We start from the raw sequence: 23,741 nt of genomic DNA on the forward strand, positions 1-23,741 counted from the left end.
TAAAATACAATCACTTCAGAATTCACGATTCAAGCTATGTATTTGACAGTTCGTATAATCGTTTGCCAAACGTTATTTTACGCTTAATAAAATCGTCGTTTGACTTTTTCAGCAATCGTTCGGTTACAATCCTCATTTATGCGGGAGGGTCAGAAAGCAAGGTGTGCCGATTGAATAAAAGTCTGTACGGCTTAAAACAAGCTGCGCGATCCTGGAACATCCGTCTTCACGAAGTTCTGGTCGAAGAAAAGTTCCAACGATGTGAGTCCGACCCGTGTCTTTACCGTAAGAAGATTGGCGAACAACTGTGTTTTGTGCTTGTGTATGTGGATGACCTTATTGTTTCGAGCGATGATAGGTTTATCGCTGAATCTTTGGAGAAGGCTTTGAAGAGGAATTTCGACATAATTAACCCAGTATTGAAAATGAAACTACCGTTCGGAAAACTGATGGTTTATGCTGACGACTTGTTACTGATTATTGGCTCCAAGTACACTCGGTGCGGTTTACGTCAGGCTCAGCAAAGTCTTAATGCTATAGAAAGCTGGACCAACAGTGTGGGATTTTCCATCAACCCAAAAAAAAGTCAATTAATGCATATTTGCAAAGAAAGAAAAACCCATAATTTTTCTAAAGGTATTAAACCAATGTTAAGTGATGTTCCTCTGAAAAGAGTTCGTTCTATGAGAATATTGGGTGCCTATTTGAACAGAAGAGACAACGCTAAAAGACACATAAAAGAAATCAGAGCATCTTGTCTAGTAAGAGAACGATTTTTATCTGCTTTGACATTTCATGGTGATAGGAAAAGCTTGGAGCAGATTGGAATGGCAACTATAATATCGAAATTATTGTATGCGGCTGAACTTTTTAATCCGTTGGAATTACAACAGTTAGATGTGTCATATCACAGTTTTCTAAGAATAAGCTCGGGAGCTTTTAGAACATCTCCCTGTTCATCTCTAGTGGTTGAAAGTGGACGGAAAGATTTTAAAAGCTTACTTTGTTATGTTCTTGTGAGGAGGGCAGTCAGAGTACTCGAAAAGTCTAAAAAATCGATGAGCTGCTTATGGAATAATGCAAATAAGACTTTCTATGATATAACCAGCGAAATGTTGCCAAGGCTTCAAAAAATATTATACGTAGGTGGTAGGAAATGGAATGATCCTATACCATCGATTGATTGGGACATGAAAATATCATGCAGAGCCGGAGACAATAAGCAAAAAGTTGTGACTACTTTCCGAGATATCCTTTGGAATAAATACAAAGATCAAGCTAAGTTCTACACTGATGGATCTGTGGCCAATGGTCATGTAGGAGTTGGAATATTTGGCCCTAGAATAAAAATCTCCCAGCAACTTCCCTCAATAATGTCCATATTTTCTGCCGAAGCTGTCGCACTCGAAATGGTCGCAAGAAGGGTCAATAGAAAAGCTGTATGTTTCACAGACTCTGCAAGCGTTTTAGTTGCTCTTGAGAACGGTTCATCACACCCAATCGTACAAAATATTGAATCCTTGATGAGGAAAAAAGATCTGGTTTTAGTATGGATTCCTAGCCATTGTGGCATACCAGGAAACGAAACTGCAGATAATTTGGCCGGTTTGGGTAGAACGGGTGAGATGAGTAATGTGTGTATACCAGGGCAGGACATAATTCGTTGGGTTGAAAGTTCACTGAGGAAAGCCCAGCAAGAAAGTTGGAATTTGCTTACTACTAACAAACTGAGGATAGTCAAACCTGTTATAGAGCGTACACTCAGAAATAAATAAAATATCAAACAGTTATATTTTAGGTATTTTCACATATCTCCCTCTTTACGCACACGGATATTTCTCATGGTGTAATTACTGGGATATTTCTCACTGGGAAATATTTCTGCGATTAAAATTTATGCATTGAGAAATGTTATGGAACGACATCTGGTGGTCAGAAATAAAAGTTTGAGCCGTAACGTAAAGGCAAACGCTTAAAGCAGAAATAAACAGAAAAACCAAACGAAAATCGTTTGATTTTCGTCCATGTTCTATGGTCAATGTGCATAATTGACCATAGCATAAAAACATGTGCATTTCGCTGGTAATATTACATGCTGCAATTGAGTCCATCCTTTTTAAATACGATTCAGATAAATATTTAAAGAGAATGGAATCTGCATGCAGTCAAGTTGAAAGGCATTTAGCAACTGAAGAATCTAGCATGTGCTCATACCCGTTTAGTTGGGACTCAAACGCACAAAGCGTTTGTTTGAACAAAATAATATATAATTTCTCGGTTATTAAATTTTATGCATTGGATTATTACACGCCAAGAAATTATTCGGATGCATAAATTTAAATATCTGAAATAGTTATTTTTTAATATTTCTGGATATTAATGTCAGAGAAATATCGGAGTTATTGAAATATAATAATTTTCATATTTTTTTCATTTCTGAGTGTATAAATTATGCATTTTGTAGTCGTAATGAGCAAAGAGCTCTTACTAGAATCTTGATAGGACACTCTAGGTTGACGCATCAACATTTGATGAAAAAAGAAGATCCACCAATATGTGATACTTGTCAGGTACAAATCACTATTAATCATATTTTGTTTGAATGTGAGGTTTACTCAGAGAGTAGGATAAAATATAAGATAAGCCAGGAGAATTTCATGTATGGTGATGTGAGTAGGACAAAATTACTAATTGATTTTTTAAATGAAACCAAACTCATTGAAAAATTGTAATCATAGTGTAAAATAACAATTAGTTTTAAGAAGGGTGAAAACTTATGTTACATACCCTCGTTAAATAAATGTACAAAAAAAAAAAAATTTCGACATAAGCTGTTTAGGAGAAGTAAGACAGTATCTAGGAGTGGAGGTGGAACGCAACGCAGGAGGAGATTACTTTGTAAGTCAGCAACGCTATATTGCTGATGTTGTGAGTGCAGCTGGACTAGAAGATGCCAAAGACTCGTCGATTCCACTGGATGTAGGCTACTATAAGCAAGAAAATGATTCAAGCCTACTGCCGAATAATCACGAATATCAGCGATTGATTGGAAAACTGTTGTTTATAGCTGTGAATACTCGCCCAGATGTAGCGGCATCGGTATCAATACTTAGTCGTCAAACCAGTAAGCCTACTCAGCGAGATTGGAATGAACTCAAGCGAGTAATACGATATCTAAAAGGTTCTGCCAACCTCAAGCTCCGTCTAAGTGATAGAATGGATAATTCTGGATTGGTCGGATTCGCAGATGCTGATTGGGCCGAATGTCGTGATGGTCGTAAGTCAAACAGTGGATATATATTCCAATACAGCGGCGGCACAATATCATGGGCATGCAGAAAACAATCTTGCGTTTCGGTATCTACTGCTGAGGCCGAGTTTGTCGCTCTCTCGGAGGCCTCCCAAGAAGGACTTTGGTTAAAACGTCTCATGTTGGACCTGGGTGAAAAGATAGACGTTTTTAAGATGAACGACGACAACCAAAGTTGTTTGCGAATGCTGGATTGCGAGAAGTTTAGTAACCGCACTAAACACATCGATACCAAATACTACTTCACAAAGGATTTGAAACAGTCTGGCCAGGTGGAGTATCGTTATTGTCCTGGTGAAGTAATGAAAGCGGATTTGCTGACCAAACCTCTTCCGAGAGTTCGGCTACAAACTTTGCGAAAACTGTGCGGAATCAAAACTACTACGGAACAGCAGTGACCTGAGTTGAGGAGGAGTATTGACTGGCAACACAGTTCAACGGTCTGTTCTGTTTGTGTGTGTATCTTTTCTAATTCTTCACTTCAAGTTGAAATCTCGCCACGTGAACTTGTACTTTTTATCGTTCTCTAAATTATACGTTTATACAAGTTAATTACGGTTCTTGAAGTTATTTCTCCGCGGTATCCGAAACAGTGTTCTGAATATCACTCATTTTCAATGAATGTTTCTGATTGCACTTCGCACCTGAACGTACAGCGGTCGGGTTTCGTTAATGATTGCTACTGGACCTACCCGATCATCGATCGTTCAATTCATCGCTAAAATACAGATCACCTCGCACGATGCTTGCTGTCAAAACAGTGCAGCACCATCATCAAATTGGAATATCACCAATGCGCAATGCATATGGCGAATCTTGTTGGTCTTCGATCAGGAGTGAATGGATCAGGCAGTGAGTGAATGATACATGAAGCCGATCATTAGCGTATTTTGTTTGATTTGATATAAAGCAAATTAATAAATTTATTTGTTGTTATAACGTTTTTTAACATCAGTATGATCAAAATCAAATTGCAGTTGTGTTTGTGAGGGAAAGATGTTCACTTTCGCCGTGTTTTTCAATTTTTACAAGTTCTCTTATTAAAATGTCGTACGTCACGTTAAAACTACTGAGAATTTATGGTGTCCCGCACAACTGTTTGATTTTTCTCGTCCTGCAAAAAATAATTTTGAATTTCATATAATTCAGGCAGATACTGAGTGAGCTACATTCAGAATGGATCAGTTTGTATCTCACTCATCTCCGATATGCGATGTTTGCTAAACCGATGATTCTGAATGATGCGACTCGGTTTGCATAGCTGATAGGAGCGCTGATCGAGATTGCATACCAGCCAGGCGAAGCAGTAGCGAGAGGCGCTATCCCATTATACAATCGGAATGTTTCCAACAGGAAACGCATCCTGAGTGTTTGTTTTGATTGATTTTCGGACCATTGATCCGAAAGCCCTACTCTGCCAATAAATAAAGACAAAGTCTTTAATATTTGTGGTTCCATTGGAGCAGCAGGAAAATACTGTTCCGCCGCCCGCATACTAAAAAACTATAGCTTAAACAGTCTTAACGATACATCTACGGCTTCAGAAATAGTGACTGTCTCTGTAAACGCAGCTGTTCTATTAAACTATGCATCGAAATCGAAAACATAAACGTTCCTGTGGAAAAGTGATGGTATCAGGAAAGGTGATAGAATGGTATGGATGATTTCCTTCAATTTATCTTTAATCGTTAAAATGATTGCCAACCATTATCCTTTACCGTTCTTTTCTTCTGTCATTCGCACGTCAAAAATGAAAAGAACACCGGCCAGAGATGCCAAATGGTTTAGCTAGAAATCAGTACAGATTTATGAAAATATCTTTGAATTTTCCTACGACTCTATATAGAGAAGTTTCAACGAAAATAATTGATCTTGGAAGCTACATATTTCATCACATAGAACAAAGGTTGATGATTTAATTACACTAAACCATATCCATTATTGTATGAATAAAATGCGTACTAAGCATGCTAAAGGTGTTAAGCTCGAACTCTCAAAGATGCTGTTTTTATAAATGTTTTCTTCAGCCATTTTGTTTTTAAATTGTTTGCAAGAACTACCAAATAACGCAAGGAATTTATTCACATTCGTTAATAAATTACCACGATGCCAACTATAGTTTTTCAAACACCTCCATTAATAAATAAGATAAAAAACATGACCATTGGGCTTACCGATCAGTATCTCTTTTTGACAATAAGTGATAAATTTTTTGCTTCCACTCCTCATTTGATAAGATTTTGCGTAAAAGAATAGATCAAGTTTTTTTAATTGTATGAAAATATTTGGAAAAGTCTACTAAGTTCATCAAAGATTTAGGAAAATCGATACGCTCGGCACCACTGCCCAGAGTCGAAAATTTTGCTTCGCCAGATTTGTATCAGCCATCTTACACTGCGCGTTTTCCATAATTTTCTGGGATAAAGTATTCCCATTTTAAGTAAAAAACAGCGAAACATTAATTTCAATAAACATCACGTAAGTTTTTTTTATGAATTTTCATAATTTTTTGTATTTTTTCACCGTATTTGATTTCCAGATAATTTGTCGCTTCACGGGAAGAAATGGCTGAAAAGATTTGGCCGCGCTGGGGGAAAACGAATGCATCTCAGCAAATACTACTGTCGGTCATCAAATACGACAAGCTCCATTGGCGGTGTCCCTGTTACGGCGTTCCAAAACGTGTGCAAAACACACCCTCAAGCCCCTTGCCAACCTTGCAATTAGATGGACTCATTTCTCCTGCCGGAAGCGGTCAGCGGTAATACGCTGCCAATTGCCGTTCCAGGACGAGGGTATAACCACTGGTAAAACGATGTGTGATGTGATGTGATAATTGTGTGATATTAGGAATTATAGAGTAAAAATAAAGAAATCAATAAAGGTATTATTTTTGAAATCTTAAGTTCTGTGTTTCCATTCAGCTGAAAGTAAACAAAAAATTTAAGCATGTGTGCGTGCTTTTTTCGCGCACGGTTCAGAGAAAAGTATGAATAACGTTGGAAGAACACTGTGTCGGATCGTTACAAAACCATTCCTGTAAATGTTTCGTGCTCTTTCTAGAAACAGTTCAATGCCCTGAAAACGTTATTCATAAGCGTTTTATAAACCATACCCTAACGGTTCCTAGAACAGTGTCTCCATATACAAGTTTTAATAGTTTTAAACAGTAACATAACTTAACGCCATATTCAACAGACCGTCGTTTTGGAATTCAAGATAAGTGCAATGTTTTTAATGGTTTCAGGTATCATTTTCTAAACGTTTTTTTACACTGTCTCTAATCGTTTTATAACTACCCGAATAGGATTGCACCGTGAAAAAACCATGAATTCCATATTCACAGACCATAAATATTATCGTCCTCGATACCGTGAATGCACATTGAAATTCATATTTTTCGACCATACATTTCATAGTTTTGACGAAAATAACCATGAAAAAGGGGTATTGTTATGCAGCGTGACCATGAAAAAAATGGCGATTTTCCATACATTGGAAAGCTGAAAAATATGAAATTCATGGTTCTTTCAGCTTCCAGTTTTTTACAATAAAACCATAAAAATCCGATGATTTTCATTGTTCACCCACTGAAATAAAAATCCTAGTACATGGTGATAATTTTTTACTTGTTTTTTTTTTGGTTTGTTATTGTCATCACTATCGTAGATTAATGAAAATGGAGAACGAATAATTTGACTAAATTTTTTATTTGACACATTACTTATTTATAACACTTACTCACTCAATGATCACAGAAGGCCTATGACTCGCACTAGCACTCCCATCCCGTAGACCTCCGGCATCAATCAGTTCAATTCAGGCAATGTAAGGTGCCCTCGCCGGAATTTGGAACTGCGGAACTACGTCGTCTTCTAGAAAGAAAGGGGTTTTATAAGTATTTTTTATCAATATACATGCAATCATAGTACTTACCATCACCACTGCAGATGGGCCCATCGCGTTCCGATTCGTCATATCTGCCGAAAAATCCCGAATTTGTCCGGATAAAGTTATTCTGCATTAAAAAACAGATCACGACGAAATCTTCCGGAGACAAAAATACGCGCGTAAACAAATTTGGCTTAAGGCTTCTACACGGTTAATTGTAAATGTGTAGAAACAGCAAAAGATTAACTACGTTTGGATTTACATTTTACCATGAAGTACACTGTAACTATGATAATTACAAGAAAACTATCGTGATACCATGCTTCTGTCATTTTCGGTAACTATGAAATATTTTGAATTTACGATATATTTTATGGTGATTTTAAAAATTAAAGTGATTTCATAATAAAATGCGGTTGAGAGATATTTTGAAACTACGATAAAGTTTATTGTTAAATTGAAAATCATTGTTCAGTTATTTTAAAACCATGGTCTTTGCTATTCGGGTACAACAGGAACGGTTGTGTTACAATATTTTCGTATTCGGAAAGTGACGTTTATGGAGCGCGAAAAAATTTTCTCTACACGGAAAAATGTAAATGAGTAACAATGCAAAAATTTACCAATTTTCGAGTGGTTTGGATTTTTATTTCACCATCAAGTACACTGTAACAATAAAAATCACAAGAATATCACTGTGATACCGTATACGGTGCTCGTGTTTCTGACATATTTTTTACCATGAAATATTTTGAATAAACGATATACTTCACGGTGACTTTAAAAATCTTGGTAATTTCAAAATAAAAATTGTTTGATAAATATTTTGAAATTATTATGAAGTTTATTGTTAAATTCAAAATCATTGTTTTGTCATATTAATACCACGGTCTTTGCTATTCGGGTTCTAGATAATTGGGTAAAAATTACAGGTATTTCGGTAATAATTTCAGGTTTTCGGTAATTTATTAAGGTATTACAGTAAATTCTACCAGTTGTTCGGTATATACTACCGAGCTTTTATAGTTTTCCTTTTAAACATTACCGACCTTTCGGTTATAATTACAGGCATTTTGGTTCAACAATACCGGTTGTTCGGTAATATAGCAAACTGTCACGTTGACAACTGTCATAATTTGACAGATGATCTTAGATATGATCAGCCGAGGTTCGGTAAAGTTTTACCGAAAAAGGTCTGTAATATTTGACAGCTGTCACTTCTCTGCCATGAGAAAAATTACCGAACGGTTTAACGAACTCCACATGTTAGGATTTCGGTAAAAAAATTACCGAACTCGGTAATTTTCGTTTACTGTGTAGCCTTTGATTGGAATATCCATCACATCCAAACTTCAGTCGGAACTCATATCGCGACTGGAAAACTCAAGCCTTTGATTGGAACTCCTATTTGTGAAATACAAAAACCGTGAAGTGAACCTTCAAAACTCTCTTCATGCTGGTCATGCTGGTTACTAAAGTAAACTTCAAGAACACTCTTCACGTTGGTCCTCCCGATCCAACGATAATCCGTCAAGTGAACCTTCAGAAACTAGCTCCATGTTGGTCCTCCCGATCCAACGAACATCATCAAAGTGAACCTTCAGAACACTCTTTGTGTTGGTCCTCTCGATCCAATGATAATCCGTAAAGTGAACCTTCAGAACACTCTTTGTGTTGGTCCTCTCGATCCAATGATAATTCGTTAAGTGAACCTTCAGAACACTCTTCATGTTGGTCCTCCCGATCCAACGATAATTCGTAAAGTGAACCTTCAGACTACTCTTCATGTTGGTCTTCCTGATCCAACGAATATTATCAGAGTAAACCTTCAGAATACTCTTCATGTTGGTCCTCCCGATCCAACGAAAATTACTAAAGTGAACCTTCAGAACACCTTCATGTTGGTTCGCCCGATCCAACGAAAGTTTATAAAGTGAACCTTCAGAACACTCTTCATGTTGGTCCTCCCGATCCAACGATAATTCGTCAAGTGAACCTTCAGAACACTCTTCATGTTGGTCCTCCCGATCCAACGAAAGTTTATAGAGTGAACCTTCAGAACACTCTTCATGTTGGTCTTCCCGATCCAACGATAATTCGTAAAGTGATTCTTCAGAACACTCTTCATGTTGGTCCTCCCGATCCAACGAAAGTTTATAAAGTGAACCTTCAGAACACTCTTCATGTTGATCCTCCCGATCCAACGATAATTCGTAAAGTGAATCTTCAGAACACTCTTCATGTTGGTCCTCCCGATCCAACGAAAATTACTAAAGTGAACCTTCAGAACACTCTTCATGTTGGTCCTCCCGATCCAACGAAAATTCGTAAAGTGTTGTAGACTGTCCGTATCAACTCTTATTATGGAGGCTTACTCCGTGGTCTATGCCACCAGCGAAAAAATAAAAATAGCAAACATATTTGAAGCAACTTTTGGTTTTGTTGCAAATTGGTTCAAACCCATTTTATTGTCCCCCCATAATTGCATGATCTAGTGACTTACGTGTGTTTATTTTGCACCATCTTTGACGACGTCACTGCCCTCTTCGGGGCTACTTCAGGCTCGATGATTTTGCACGACGAACTGCGGGCTTCCCACTGTCCCAGTGCCATTGGCTCCGGCGAGATACGACGCGCTTTGGTTGCCCTCATCCGTGCCGTATACTGTACACCGCGCTCGCTGTGCTTGCTAATCCAATTCACCAGTCGTTATTCCTTGCACAAAACAATTTCGTCGATCTTCGCTGCTTGTGCGACACGCTTCGGTTGACCTCACCCGTGCCGCACCGTTTAGTTTGTGGCTCCTCACCAGGAAGTCACTAGAAGAAAGCTGCACCGCACCGTAAGCTCACCCCACTTCCTCTTCTTTACGCGACCCTTCTCCACGTCACGTCTGATTATCCAGTCCGGTTTGCGGGAACTGGATTTATGTTTGATGATGCTTGGCTTCGATCTGAAGCTGAATAAAACTTACGCTTCCTCCAAGCGCACGATCTCGTTTCGGGTTCCGGTGCCCGAAGATGTCGTCCGTTCCTGGCAAAAACTCCTTCACTCTCGACTGTGTTCGAAGGCACATGTAAGCTGTTCGCAGCGGTTCCGTGGACCCAATGTTTTCTCGATGAAAGGTCGAACCGCTCTGTCATCAGCTGTCCCAAGATCGGTAATGTTCTGCTTCAGATCCCAAAAAAGGATTGGCTATGCGATGCTCCTCTTTCTACAGCTGCTATCTGGCCGTTCGGTGCCCAAAAGGGGAGAAATTGGTGATCTTTCCAACCCAAACGATATACCAAGCAGGCAACTCAGCTCCGAGGCAAGTGGTTCCCGGAATTCGTCTCCACGCTCTGCTATAAACCACTGTTCCCGAAAGGGAAATCGAAGTGTACGACAATGGTGCCGATACACGAGCCAGTCGTCTGACGATCGGTTCGCAACGGTTTGCAAAAGCCGCATATAAAGAAAAAAAAAAAAAGGCCCTGTCGGATGAAGAGTTCCGATCAGCAACGGGAATAGTTTAAAAACATGATGGTCTACTCACTCTTACGGCCTTTTTCTTTAGCTGGTTTAAATTTTCCCCAGCGATCACCTCGTGTCCGCTTTTGGTGGTGGCGGATTTTCTTTTTGCCTCTGCCGCCAAGCGAAATCTGCGGAGTAAGGGCTTCGGTAAGCGCGCTGCTTTAGCAGGAATTTAATTTCCGCTTACCTGTGGTTCCGAGAGTGATATGACCGGACGAAATTCACGCTTCGCGTGCTGGCGACAAAGTTGCTGGCTCTTGTTGGCGGAGCAGAATATTTTCGGGCCCTGTGGTGGAGAAAACTGTTCGAGGGAGTTTTTTAAAATCGCACTCTGGATGGCGACGATGATGTTTCCGCTTACCTGCGGCAAACCGATAATGATGCGGCAATATGTTGCCGTTTTTCAGCGACTTCACCACCGGTTGCACTTTTCCAACCACCTTGCCTGATTTTTTCCCGGAACTGCCTTTTTGTTAGCGCCACTGCTGCCAACTTTGTGGATTTCAATCAATTTTCGTGCAGGTATTGCTCTTTCAGACTTATTTTGGATTTTCTCAACTCTTCGTGAAGAAGAAGAAGCACTACCGCAAACGTCAAACATGGAAACGGAACTTTGAAACTGGAATAAATCTTCAGCACACTTTCATGCGTTTTTTACTAAGACAAACATCATGTTTCAGAATCAATCATGATTTTTCAGCAACATTTAAACCATTTAAAATGATTACTGCACATGGTAACGTTCTGATTGGAACATTGTTTACCTATTTAAAGAACTTTGGTGAACTTGATTTGAAACTTCAATCAGAAGATAAAAAAAGAAAGAATGCAGAGCTTATTTCGAATGGTTTTTCTCCGCATCTTTATACATAAAATCGAAGGATTAACATACAATATAAGAAATTGTTCTTTCAAACTTTGAATCTTTTGCGAATTTTTGTGTTCGGAACAAATTGTCAAAAACTTCTTCAACTTCCGAACTCGAATTTATCCTTTTTTCGAGGGTAGCTTATTTTCAGGGAACTAAAGGATGATTAAAATTGGTTGTACCTGGATGTTGCTGTTCAGGTACAATGCATTGCAATTACAGAGCGGTGGAAAGTTTTGACACTTCCGGTCAAAGAAAACTTCCGGATGTTACTTCCTATGGGAAGTAAACAACATCCGGAAATTTCCGGACATTCCAAGCCGCACACCATATGGTGACAATGACGGACAGAATTTTACGCTGACACGGTGAACATGCATTCCATTATGAAGTTCCTTCATAGTCTTCCGGTAATTGTTCCGGAACGTCAAAATTTTGCGACGTGTTCGTTGGTTGCTGTTCCGGTTCGGACTGAACTCGCTAAGTGTTTTCAGTCCAACAAAGAGAGTTCAATTTTTAGTTCATAAGGTCGAACTCAGCTTTGATCCCTCGCCGAAGGTAAAAATGGGATCAATTTTGAGTTCGCTGTTCGAACTCCGTTTTGATCCATCGCAAGGACGAAAAAGGGTACTTAACTTCAAGTTCGTAGAATCGAACTATGTTTTGAACCTCAGTCATACTTTATTTTGAGTTAAAAAAAAGAGCGTGTAATAATAATAAATAATAAAACTCGCCGGAAGTCGATTTGTTCATTCAAATAATAATTAAGTGCATCTTCAAAAAACGATTTACATATTGTATGATGATTTGCTTTAGTGTTTCTCGGCTACACTGACGAAAATGCAACCCATCAGCAGAGCTGTCAAATTACGGTTGTCAAATTTCGGGTCTAACTACCGTTGCGAGAATCCAATTTTTCTCTGAATACGCAATATTTGTTTGTTTTTGTTCACCGAGGGGTGATTCGTTTTCATTTTATTTTACACACTGCTAGATAATTACGAGGGAATGGGTTAAATTTAAATGTTTGCAAGTTCGCTCAAATATCGTATCAGAATAATAATGAAAAAATCTTAAATGTAACACAACATTGCTGCTTTGGTAGAAATTTTCATGGATCATGGCAAGGATCCATGAAAATTTCCAAAACCTGCCACAGGCATTCGATGGATTTAAACGACTACTTTCCGATTCAATCTCAGAAGCAATATACCTTCTAGATAGGTGTCTACAGCTCAATAAACAAACTCAATACAAACGGTACTCAAAACCAACTAATCTTGGCAAATATCCAAATACAAAACAACTCTAAGCCATCTAATCATGGCAGATTGTGTCGGTAGGCACCAGCGGATCTGGCAAAGATTTCCATCGAATTCGAATTTCAACAATGTTATTCCCACTTCAGCAGCTTACAAATATCCTAGATCTAATAGCCATTGTAATAAAGAATGACTAAGATCTTACGAGTAGGACTTAACAAAACAAAACTAGACGGTACTGGTATACTGGTTAAAACGAAGCAACAGACGTCTAGGGAGAAGAGGGATTTAGTCCTCTAAGTTACAAAGAGCCCAATATAGAGGTTTTACCGCGCCTCCAGATCGCGTTCCTTTTGAATTGTCTTGGCAACCCCCTTTGACAACTGTGCATGATCCTTAACATACGATTTTAATACGATTTCGCATTTCTAGAAGACAGTTTTACTGTCGGCACTTATTCTAAACGATGCTCTATTGTGCATTAATGGCTTTGACCGTAGTAGGTCTTTTGGCTTTTATAGGGGATGTTGGGAGATTGTTTTTTGTTTCAACGACCAATTTCTTGATCGGGAGTCTTAATCGGGAAGTCTTGATCGGGTGTTTGTTGGCAGAAGTATAGTTTTGATCGGGTAAGTCTTAATCGGGTCGTCTTAATCGGGTGGTTTTGATCGGGTAGTCTTGATCGGGTGGACTTGATTGGGTGGTCTTAATCGGGTAGTCTTAATCGGGAGTTCATGATTGGTTGAAGGTTGTCTCTATCGGGTTGTCGTAATCGGGATTGTTTATAGATGTCACTATTCGGTTCCTCTTTCATCCAGGATGCTTGGTCGAATTATGGTCCTCCGGACTAGGAGAAAGTCAGAAGGAATCTTGCAACCACTTTCAAGCAACACTGGGCGTTGTCCTGTTGATGCTTTGCTCGTTCAGCAGTGTTCGTGTTTGCGGGACAAAATCGGATGTTGATGCTGCTGCTATTGATCTCCTTCAGACGGCGCCTTCTTCCGGAGTCGTTGAGCATGGCAGATGGGGTGGTGGTGACGATAGACGTGTTTTTGCATCGACGAGGATTTTGTTGACTACCTTGGGTAGTGGACGTAGCTAGACTTGTTGTTGTACTCACGAGGAGTTAGCTGATAGATACTGCTCGCTGCGTTTTCCAGATGCACGATTTTTCCCGATCGGCCTAACGGTATTTCCTGCGCGGTTGCGCTTGGTTTGCAGGCTTTGGCTGTGGTCATAGCTGAAGGTCTTGTATTGATTTGGAGATTGATAGGGTTGGTGGATGATCTCCCAGTTGTGGTAGTACCGACTGGCGTGTTTTGACCTCGAGAGGATCTTGTCGACTACCTTGGGTAGCGGTCATAGCTAGATTAAATTGGCGTGTATTTCGATAGTTAGCGAGAGAAAGTCGATATGGTAGTAGCGGCCGTCATGATGTCTACTCCTCACAACTTCTTCGCATAACTGTATTCTCTGGTGCTGAATCCTCTTCTTGATGTCCTGACAATCCTTTCAATTGCAGCGACGTGGTGTTTGGAGCTGCTGTACTTGACTTTCCGAACATTCCAATATCCCGAACCTGGATGGGTTCCCTGTGATGGTGTGTAGTGCCTGGCTACGGTGGCTCACCAGTGCTACTATCCTCAGCGCTGCTGCGCTGCTTCAAGATGACAGGATTGCATTATGGACAATGAGTGGCGGCAATCCCACGCAAGGTTGCCAGCCCTCTCCAAATTCTGACGAACTTCCTGGCAGAGTTCTCAGAGTCCATTCAGCTGGTCCCGCGACGAATTGGCATCAGCTGTGCTCCATTGAGTTGTTCGACTAGAAGAGTTCGGTATTATTTACTCCGAGTTGTTGGGGGCGAGGTTTCAAAGATGATTTTGGTCCTTCAGCCTTCTCCATTTCGTGTTTTGTGCTCCGAGTGAGCTTGTGGTCAGCGTTGTTGCTTGCATAGCTTGAATATTTAATCAGGTTTGATGTCCTTCGCATGGTAGCGCCCACGCTTTCCTGTGACGACATCTTCTAACACATACAAATTCGCTCCCAGTTTCTCCTTCACGATGGCAGCGATGAACTTCGGATCCAGCTTCTTGTTTATATGGTCCGCCTTCGACGATAGTACAAACGAACGACGCCATACTAGCTCGCCCGGTTGGAACGAGACAGTGCGCTTCCGTAGATCGTAGCGTTCCTTCGTTCTCTCATGGTTCTTCTTGATTCGCTGCTGAATGAACTTGTGAATCCTGTTGATCGTGGACAACCTCATCTCCTGCGCGACCTTTGGATCATCTGACACGTTTAAGTCTTGCTGAGTGTAGAGGTCCGTGTGCAGCAAAAGTTCCCGACCGAAGTTGGCGAAGTGTGGACTGACCCCGGTGGATTCGTGCTTCGCACTGTTAATAGCGGCGGTAATGGCTGCCAGATTCTTGTCCCATTCGCGGTGATCTTCTTCCAGCAAGGAACGAATACATGTAATGAGAACTCTGTTCACCCGCTCGGCATTGTTGACCTGTGGTGCGTAGAATGCTGTCTTCATGTGGATGATGTTGTGACGGCTAAGCAGCGCTCGAAAGACTTGTGACTCGAACTGCTTCCCGTTATCCGACAGTACTATCCTCGGCCTGGAGAATTTCAGGAATACCTTTTCCTCAAGAAACTCGACCATCTTGGTTGAATCGGCTGCCCGCATCGGGTGGGCAATGACGTATTTGGTAATCCAGTCGACGATGACTAGAAGAACTGTGTTGCCCTTCTTGGATCTTGTGAGCGGTCCGACGAAGTCGATGGATATCAACTCCCACGGCAGCTTTGCTGGCTTAAGTTTCCCCATCTGCGGCATCATTTGCTTGTTGGGAGCTTTGCTGGCTTTGCACGTAGCGCAAGCCTTCACGTAACGAGCGACCGTGTCCTGCATCTTCGGCCAATAATAGTGTTGTTGAAGTTTGTGCCATGTTTTGTAGAAACCTAAGTGCGCCGCTGAAGGCGAATCGTGAAAACGACGGATCAATTCTGCTCGCTCTTCCTCTGGAACGATCTTCTTCCATCGATGACTGATAACTCCCGTCTCGTCTTTGACCTGGCAATTCTTGTAGAGTTCTTCGTTTGCTATTCGGAAGTCCGGATATTTTCCACCTTGATTCTGCACCTGCTTTAGAAGGTTTTTGTACCACGGATCGTGTACCTGCGTGATTGAGAAGACCAATGAACAAACTATCCTGGACAGTGCGTCTGGAACGATATTACAGCTGCCTTTCCTGTATCGTATCTCAAAATCGAATGCGTTGAGCCTTAACAACCACCTGCTCATGAGGGCTGTTGGATTCTTCAAAGTCTTCAGGTAACTGAGGGCGGAATGGTCACAGTAGACCACAAAGCGTACTCCTTCGACGTAGCCACGGAACTTTTCAATCGCTCGTATTACGGCCAGGCATTCCTTCTCCGTTACGGTGTATTTCCTTTCCGATGAAGAGAGTTTTTGTGAAAAATAGCAGATTGGGTGTTCGTCCCCGTCGATTGTCTGCGTCAACACGGCTCCAATTGCCATATCGCTGGCATCGCAAGAGATAGAAAATGTCTTCGTATAGTCCGGCATGGCTAAGACCGGAGCTGTTACTAGGGCCGATTTAAGTTTTAGAAAGGATTCCTCGGCTGCTGATGTCCAACGAAACTTCGTTTTGGTTTTCGTAAGCTCGGTTATGGGAGCGGCAATATTGGAGAAATCGGATATGAAACGACGGTACCACCCACACATTCCCAGAAACCGTTGGACTTCCTTTCTGGTTGTTGGTGCGGGGAATTTGACAATACACTCTACTTTCTCGTCGTCCACCTTCCAGCCTCCTTCGCTGAGAATGTATCCGAGATATTTGATCTGCTGCCGACAAAACTTGGACTTCTCGGCCGAAATAGTAAGCTTAGCTCGATGTAGTCTGGCTGCGACTTCCTTAAGGACTGAGATGTGTTCCTCAAACGATTTAGAGCATATGATGATGTCGTCCAAATAATGGAAAACGTATGGTTCCATGTCCGCGAACAAGTGAGTCATAATCCTCGCCAGACCTTGACTGGCTGTGCAGAGCCCAAAAGGGACCACCTTGAATTGAAAGTGCCCTCGGGAAGGTACAGTGATTGCCGTTAGCGGCCTCGATTCCTTGTGAAGCGGCATTTGCCAAAAAGCATCTTTGAGATCTATCGACGATATAAATGAACAGCCTCCTAGATTGTTGATAATCGAAGAAATCTGTGGGATAGGGTAGCCCTCGTTGACCATGATGGAATTCAGATGCCTTGCATCCAAGCAGACGCGGTAGCTCCCGTTCTTCTTCTTAACTGCCACAAGTGGGTTATTCCATGGCGAAAAAACTGCCTCCTCGATCACATCCAAAGAAATCATCCTGTCTACTTCGCGGTTGACCTCCTCCAGGACATATTGAGACATTGGGTAATATCGCTGTTTCCGTGGCGTGGCGTTGCCCACATCTATACGGTGTTCATAAAGCTCCGTTCTTCCCAATTTCCCCTCCTCGGCTTTCGGGAATAGCTTGATTGTCTCATTCAGTATCTGGCGTTGTTCTACCGATAGTTGCTTCATCGGCTCTGCTTCAAATTCTTGCTCATCAGTTATCATTGAACAGCATACCGCTTTGACTCCGAACGTTTGCCAAAAGTTCATGCCCATGATGGCGCAGTCTGGCAGACTCGGCACAAGAAGGACTGGTAATATTTCATTTCGATTGTTATATGATATCGGTAGACGTGTGAAGTGATTTATTTTATGTGGCGTCCCATCCGCTGTCTTGATGCCACCGTTCAGTGCTTCTTTTCGTAGTCCAAGCTCTTCTACAATCAGTGCTTTACTGCCACCTAGCAAAGAACAGTTCGCACCACTGTCCAACAAAGCTGTGATTTTCTTTCCTAGGATGTCCAGAACGGCGTGTGGACGATTGTCATGTCCGGGATTGATGATTATAGAGTTGATGTTTTGAAGGTCGGGGGGTATTGAAGGTTGATCGATGTGTTGCGAAGAATCTGGCCCTCCATCTACCACTTCCTCGCTGCGGCGTTTTCCGCTTCGCTGTTACAAACAAGACAGCTGCGTAAAGTGTAACCTTTTCGACCGCATCTGTAGCAAAAGAGAATTGCCTGTGCCTTCGTGCAGTCCGGCAACCTATGCCCCTCCTCGTCGCAGTTCCAGCAAAGCGCTGGACGGTACGCTGCATGCTGAACAGGATCTATATCGTACATGTTGCTGCCTGCTTGCTGAAGCTGCTGGTTCTGGAGTTGTGATTGATACTGCTGTTGGAATTGCCGTTGAAGCTGTTGCTGTTGAGGCTGTTGCTGTTGAGGTTGCTGCTGTTGTTGCTGCTGCTGCCGCGGCGCCCATTTAGCTTGCTGTTGCAACGGATGTTGTATTCGATAGTTCTCCGCTTGACTGCCTTGCCGATTCACCATGTTGTTCTGACCTGTTGAAGTTGTAGACGGTTGCGGACGCTGTTCCTGACGCTGTGGAGAGTTTTGCTGCTGTAGCCCTGTGTTGAAACGATTCGGCCTGCGCTCCAGTTGAAGCTTCATGGCACAAACTTGCTCGTACAACTGTTCGTATTTCTCCTGCCAATCGACGAAGTCTTGTGGAGTCGTGTGCTCCTCTGCCTGTTGATAAGACGTAGTCGGTTGCTCCGTTACAACTCTTTCTTGATTATCGGTTTCCACTGCATGAACCCTGCTGAAACGCTGCTGTTGATGCTGCGTCGCTTGTGCACGACCCGGCGCCGGTGTAGCGAAGTATGGTTCCAATAGAGCTGTATGGGGTATTGGAATCCTGCGCTGTCTGCTTAACAACAGCCTGGTCTCATCGAAGTTGCTGCATACATCCAATAACTCCACCAGTGTTCTCGGTTGCCGTGCTGTAACGATGGTAGCGTACTCCATGTTCATGTTCTTCTTCACCATGAACATCATTTCCTCCTCGGTGAGTGGCGGCTCGATGAAACGAAATAATGTTGAAATGTCACGGTAGAATTTGCCAAAGGGTTCATCGGGACCTTGATACCGGAAACTAGCTTCTTGACGCAGTATTTGTGCGTATCCACTCGGCAAGAACTCACGTCGAATTTCTCGCTTGAACGCTGACCACGAAAGAAGAAGTCCTTGTGCTAACGCCCTGGAATACCAATCAAGTGCGTCTTCCAACAGAAGGTGTTTTACTGAAGCAAGAATAGTTCGATCGCTAAGCCCTTCGGATCTGGCAAACGTCTCGACCCTGTCGAGAAAGGTGTTGAGTGACGTCGTGTCCTTCTCGCCCCGGAACTTGAACGGCCAGTTGTGAATCGCCTTCACCATTCGTTGCTCCTCATGTCCGAAGCTTCTGCTGGAGTGTGGAGAACTGCCACCATAATTTCGCTGCCTCCTCTGCCGATGTTGAAGATCCACACGCAACTCGTCGATAACGTCTACGGACCTTGAACCCACTTCCGCTTCAATGTTGAAGTTCGTTGGACTCCGGACGTCCTCTTGCTCTTGCTGCTTTCCAGCTAAACCTTCGACCTGCTCTCGTGCTTGACCTGTGGCTCCCCTACGTCGATTTGGAACAGCTTGTCCCCAGCTTGGATTGTCGTCTTCATCTCTGCATTCTGCTATTTCACTGATCGGCTCACTCAATCTGCCACTTAAGTTTCCCGAATCACTGCGCACTACTTTATTGACAGCGCTGTTGATCTCAGAAATCAACATCTCGACCAAATCGCTTAAAATCTTTCGCGCTTCCTTTACCGAAGAGACCGGAGGTATTATTGACAAACGTTGCCGGTAATGTAACAATCTCGACCGAGCGCAAGCCATTTGCTCCGAGTTGCCCTTCTGTATAGCCAAATCTACGAAGTTTTTTAGTTCTTGAATTGCCATCTGACAGGCTTCGACATTTGATTCCGGAGACATCGCGTATTCAGAGCTAACGTAATTAGTTTCTCTTAATATGTCCTCTTGGACTAGTGCCTTTAATTTAACAACCTTCGCCCTTCTGGTGCTAGGGGCTAGGTTTGTTACATGGCGCAAGGCCAGTTCGTATGCAATTTCCTCATCACTGAGGTGGAATAATTCTATTCTAGAATTCATTGTGAATGGATCAAATAACCAGTAGGAATGTGTTACGATACGATAATATACGAAGAATGATACGATATTTCAAAAAAGAGCGATAATAATAATGATTATTAACAAACAATAATAATCATAATAATCATGAACGTATTCACAAAATAATAATGAAAATTGTGACTACTACATTAACTTCAACGAACATTAATTAAATGAATAGGTTCGTTTTGTTGGGCACCATTATTATGGAACTTATACCGTGGTCTATGCCACCAGCGAAAAAATAAAAATAGCAAACATATTTGGAGCAACTTTTGGTTTTGTTGCAAATTGGTTCAAACCCATTTTATTGTCCCCCCATAATTGCATGATCTAGTGACTTACGTGTGTTTATTTTGCACCATCTTTGACGACGTCACTGCCCTCTTCGGGGCTACTTCAGGCTCGATGATTTTGCACGACGAACTGCGGGCTTCCCACTGTCCCAGTGCCATTGGCTCCGGCGAGATACGACGCGCTTTGGTTGCCCTCATCCGTGCCGTATACTGTACACCGCGCTCGCTGTGCTTGCTAATCCAATTCACCAGTCGTTATTCCTTGCACAAAACAATTTCGTCGATCTTCGCTGCTTGTGCGACACGCTTCGGTTGACCTCACCCGTGCCGCACCGTTTAGTTTGTGGCTCCTCACCAGGAAGTCACTAGAAGAAAGCTGCACCGCACCGTAAGCTCACCCCACTTCCTCTTCTTTACGCGACCCTCCTCCACGTCACGTCTGATTATCCAGTCCGGTTTGCGGGAACTGGATTTATGTTTGATGATGCTTGGCTTCGATCTGAAGCTGAATAAAACTTACGCTTCCTCCAAGCGCACGATCTCGTTTCGGGTTCCGGTGCCCGAAGATGTCGTCCGTTCCTGGCAAAAACTCCTTCACTCTCGACTGTGTTCGAAGGCACATGTAAGCTGTTCGCAGCGGTTCCGTGGACCCAATGTTTTCTCGATGAAAGGTCGAACCGCTCTGTCATCAGCTGTCCCAAGATCGGTAATGTTCTGCTTCAGATCCCAAAAAAGGATTGGCTATGCGATGCTCCTCTTTCTACAGCTGCTATCTGGCCGTTCGGTGCCCAAAAGGGGAGAAATTGGTGGTCTTTCCAACCCAAACGATATACCAAGCAGGCAACTCAGCTCCGAGGCAAGTGGTTCCCGGAATTCGTCTCCACGCTCTGCTATAAACCACTGTTCCCGAAAGGGAAATCGAAGTGTACGACAATGGTGCCGATACACGAGCCAGTCGTCTGACGATCGGTTCGCAACGGTTTGCAAAAGCCGCATATAAAGAAAAAAAAAAAAAAGGCCCTGTCGGATGAAGAGTTCCGATCAGCAACGGGAATAGTTTAAAAACATGATGGTCTACTCACTCTTACGGCCTTTTTCTTTAGCTGGTTTAAATTTTCCCCAGCGATCACCTCGTGTCCGCTTTTGGTGGTGGCGGATTTTCTTTTTGCCTCTGCCGCCAAGCGAAATCTGCGGAGTAAGGGCTTCGGTAAGCGCGCTGCTTTAGCAGGAATTTAATTTCCGCTTACCTGTGGTTCCGAGAGTGATATGACCGGACGAAATTCACGCTTCGCGTGCTGGCGACAAAGTTGCTGGCTCTTGTTGGCGGAGCAGAATATTTTCGGGCCCTGTGGTGGAGAAAACTGTTCGAGGGAGTTTTTTTAAATCGCACTCTGGATGGCGACGATGATGTTTCCGCTTACCTGCGGCAAACCGATAATGATGCGGCAATATGTTGCCGTTTTTCAGCGACTTCACCACCGGTTGCACTTTTCCAACCACCTTGCCTGATTTTTTCCCGGAACTGCCTTTTTGTTAGCGCCACTGCTGCCAACTTTGTGGATTTCAATCAATTTGCGTGCAGGTATTTGTTTGTTTTTGTTCACCGAGGGGTGATTCGTTTTCATTTTATTTTACACACTGCTAGATAATTACGAGGGAATGGGTTAAATTTAAATGTTTGCAAGTTCGCTCAAATATCGTATCAGAATAATAATGAAAAAATCTTAAATGTAACACTCTTCAGTTGAAACTCTCGGACTCCTCCGTTGAACCTCACGTTCCAACGATTCTCAAGCCGTGGACCTTCTGTCTGGGCTCTTCCGTTGGACCTCCGGCTCAACAATTCGCAAGCCGCAGACCTTCCGTCTGGACTATTCCTTTGGACCTCCTATCTCAATTTTTAACTCGACGTCTCATCTTACTTGGTTTTAGAACTTGGAATTGGTCATCTACTAAATAATACTTTTTCCATCACTCATCAAAATCAAATAAAATTAATAAACTTATTGCAGCTACTTTGCCAGTAAACTCTACAACAACCTGCCAGAGACCCTGAAACAGTCTTCAACGCCGTCGCGATTCAAAGCGCAACTGTTGTCGATCTGCAAGCAGAACATAAACCGCTTCCTCCGCTAAAAAAAAAATTGTGCCACACCACTCATAAATAAAATATCATCTTTTCGATCTGGCCCCTCCACCTAGCCCACCGCCCCACACAGGGGTAAATGAACCTAATAAGCGATCAAAATTATTTGCGGACAAACGGTAAACGATAGACATTTGATGTCTTCGCAACATTTTTATATTTTTTGATGATCTATCAAATTCTTGAAAGAAAAAAGTGATTTTTTCACCTGGAAGGGAGATAAAAAAATTATTTCTTGAAATAATTAGTTTAGCGTCTTGATGTCTTCACAAAAGTTGTAGATCTTATTATTTTAAGCAGCTTTGTTGAAGACATCATTAAGATCGCATGAAATTCAAAAAAGTTACGAGCATTTAAAAAATAACGAGAATTTTAACAAGTAATTTTGAGTTTTTATTTAATATCTTTTTAAGTATACGATTTACAAACTTGGTATATTTGAGAAAGTTGTTCAAATTGTTAAAACACACAATTTTGAAGAACATTTCAAATACATATTTCAACTAAGAAAGGAGATATACTGCAAAATATCCAAAATAATGCCTTTTTTCAGTAAGTTATAACCTTAAGAGTTCGGACGAGTTCGGATAATTTTTTGAGTGGATTTTGTTGGTCAAGTTATAGGCTTTCCATTGATATATAAATTAAACATTAGTTTTGAATAGATTTTCTGCAAACTAGCAATCAATAATGAGCTTTTTCCTTTAGAACACTTAAAATTCGAAGAAAAAAAACCTCAATTTTTCCTGTTTTTAGAGGAAAAAGCTCATTTTTGATTGCTTGTTTGAACAAAATCTATTCAAAACTTATGTTTAATTTATATATCAATGGAAAGCCAATAACTTGACCATCAAAACCCACTCAAAAAATTATCCGAACTCGTCCGAACTCTTAATTAAGGTTATACCTTAAGGTTATAACTTACTGAAAAAATGCATTATTTTGGATATTTTGCAGTATATCTCCTTTCTTAATTGAAATATGTATTTGAAATGTTCTACAAAATTGTGTGTTTTAACAATTTGAACAACTTTCTCAAATATACCAAGTTTGTAAATCGTGTACTTAAAAAGATATTAAATAAAAACTCAAAATTACTTGTTAAAATTCTCGTTATTTTTTAAATGCTCGTAACTTTTTTGAATTTCATGCGATCTTTATGATGTCTCCAACAAAGTTGCTTAAAATAATAAGATCTACAACTTTTGTGAAGACATCAAGACACTAAACTAATTATTTCAAGAAATAATTTTTTTGTCTCCCTTCCAGATGAAAAAATCACTTTTTTCTTTCAAGAATTTGATAGATCATCAAAAAATAT

The 23,741-nt window shown here is 41.5% G+C and overlaps 3 long non-coding RNA genes across 3 annotated transcripts; all 3 read right to left on the reverse strand.

Annotated features, from left to right (window-relative positions):
- Positions 1–7,001: 7,001 nt before the first annotated feature.
- LOC129741642 (uncharacterized) lies at positions 7,002–7,693 on the reverse strand. The gene is made up of 2 exons (XR_008736493.1): positions 7,247–7,693; positions 7,002–7,185 (listed from the first exon to the last, which is right to left on the reverse strand). It is a non-coding gene; the product is annotated as an uncharacterized LOC129741642 (long non-coding RNA).
- A 3,038-nt stretch (positions 7,694–10,731) lies between these two features.
- On the reverse strand, positions 10,732–11,216 carry LOC129751021 (uncharacterized). The gene is made up of 3 exons (XR_008738563.1): positions 11,076–11,216; positions 10,902–11,015; positions 10,732–10,842 (listed from the first exon to the last, which is right to left on the reverse strand). It is a non-coding gene; the product is annotated as an uncharacterized LOC129751021 (long non-coding RNA).
- A 10,135-nt stretch (positions 11,217–21,351) lies between these two features.
- LOC129750357 (uncharacterized) lies at positions 21,352–21,834 on the reverse strand. The gene is made up of 3 exons (XR_008738384.1): positions 21,696–21,834; positions 21,522–21,635; positions 21,352–21,462 (listed from the first exon to the last, which is right to left on the reverse strand). It is a non-coding gene; the product is annotated as an uncharacterized LOC129750357 (long non-coding RNA).
- Positions 21,835–23,741: the final 1,907 nt, after the last annotated feature.

This window comes from Uranotaenia lowii, chromosome 1 (assembly GCF_029784155.1).
Source record: "Uranotaenia lowii strain MFRU-FL chromosome 1, ASM2978415v1, whole genome shotgun sequence".
Classification (NCBI taxonomy): domain Eukaryota; kingdom Metazoa; phylum Arthropoda; class Insecta; order Diptera; family Culicidae; genus Uranotaenia; species Uranotaenia lowii.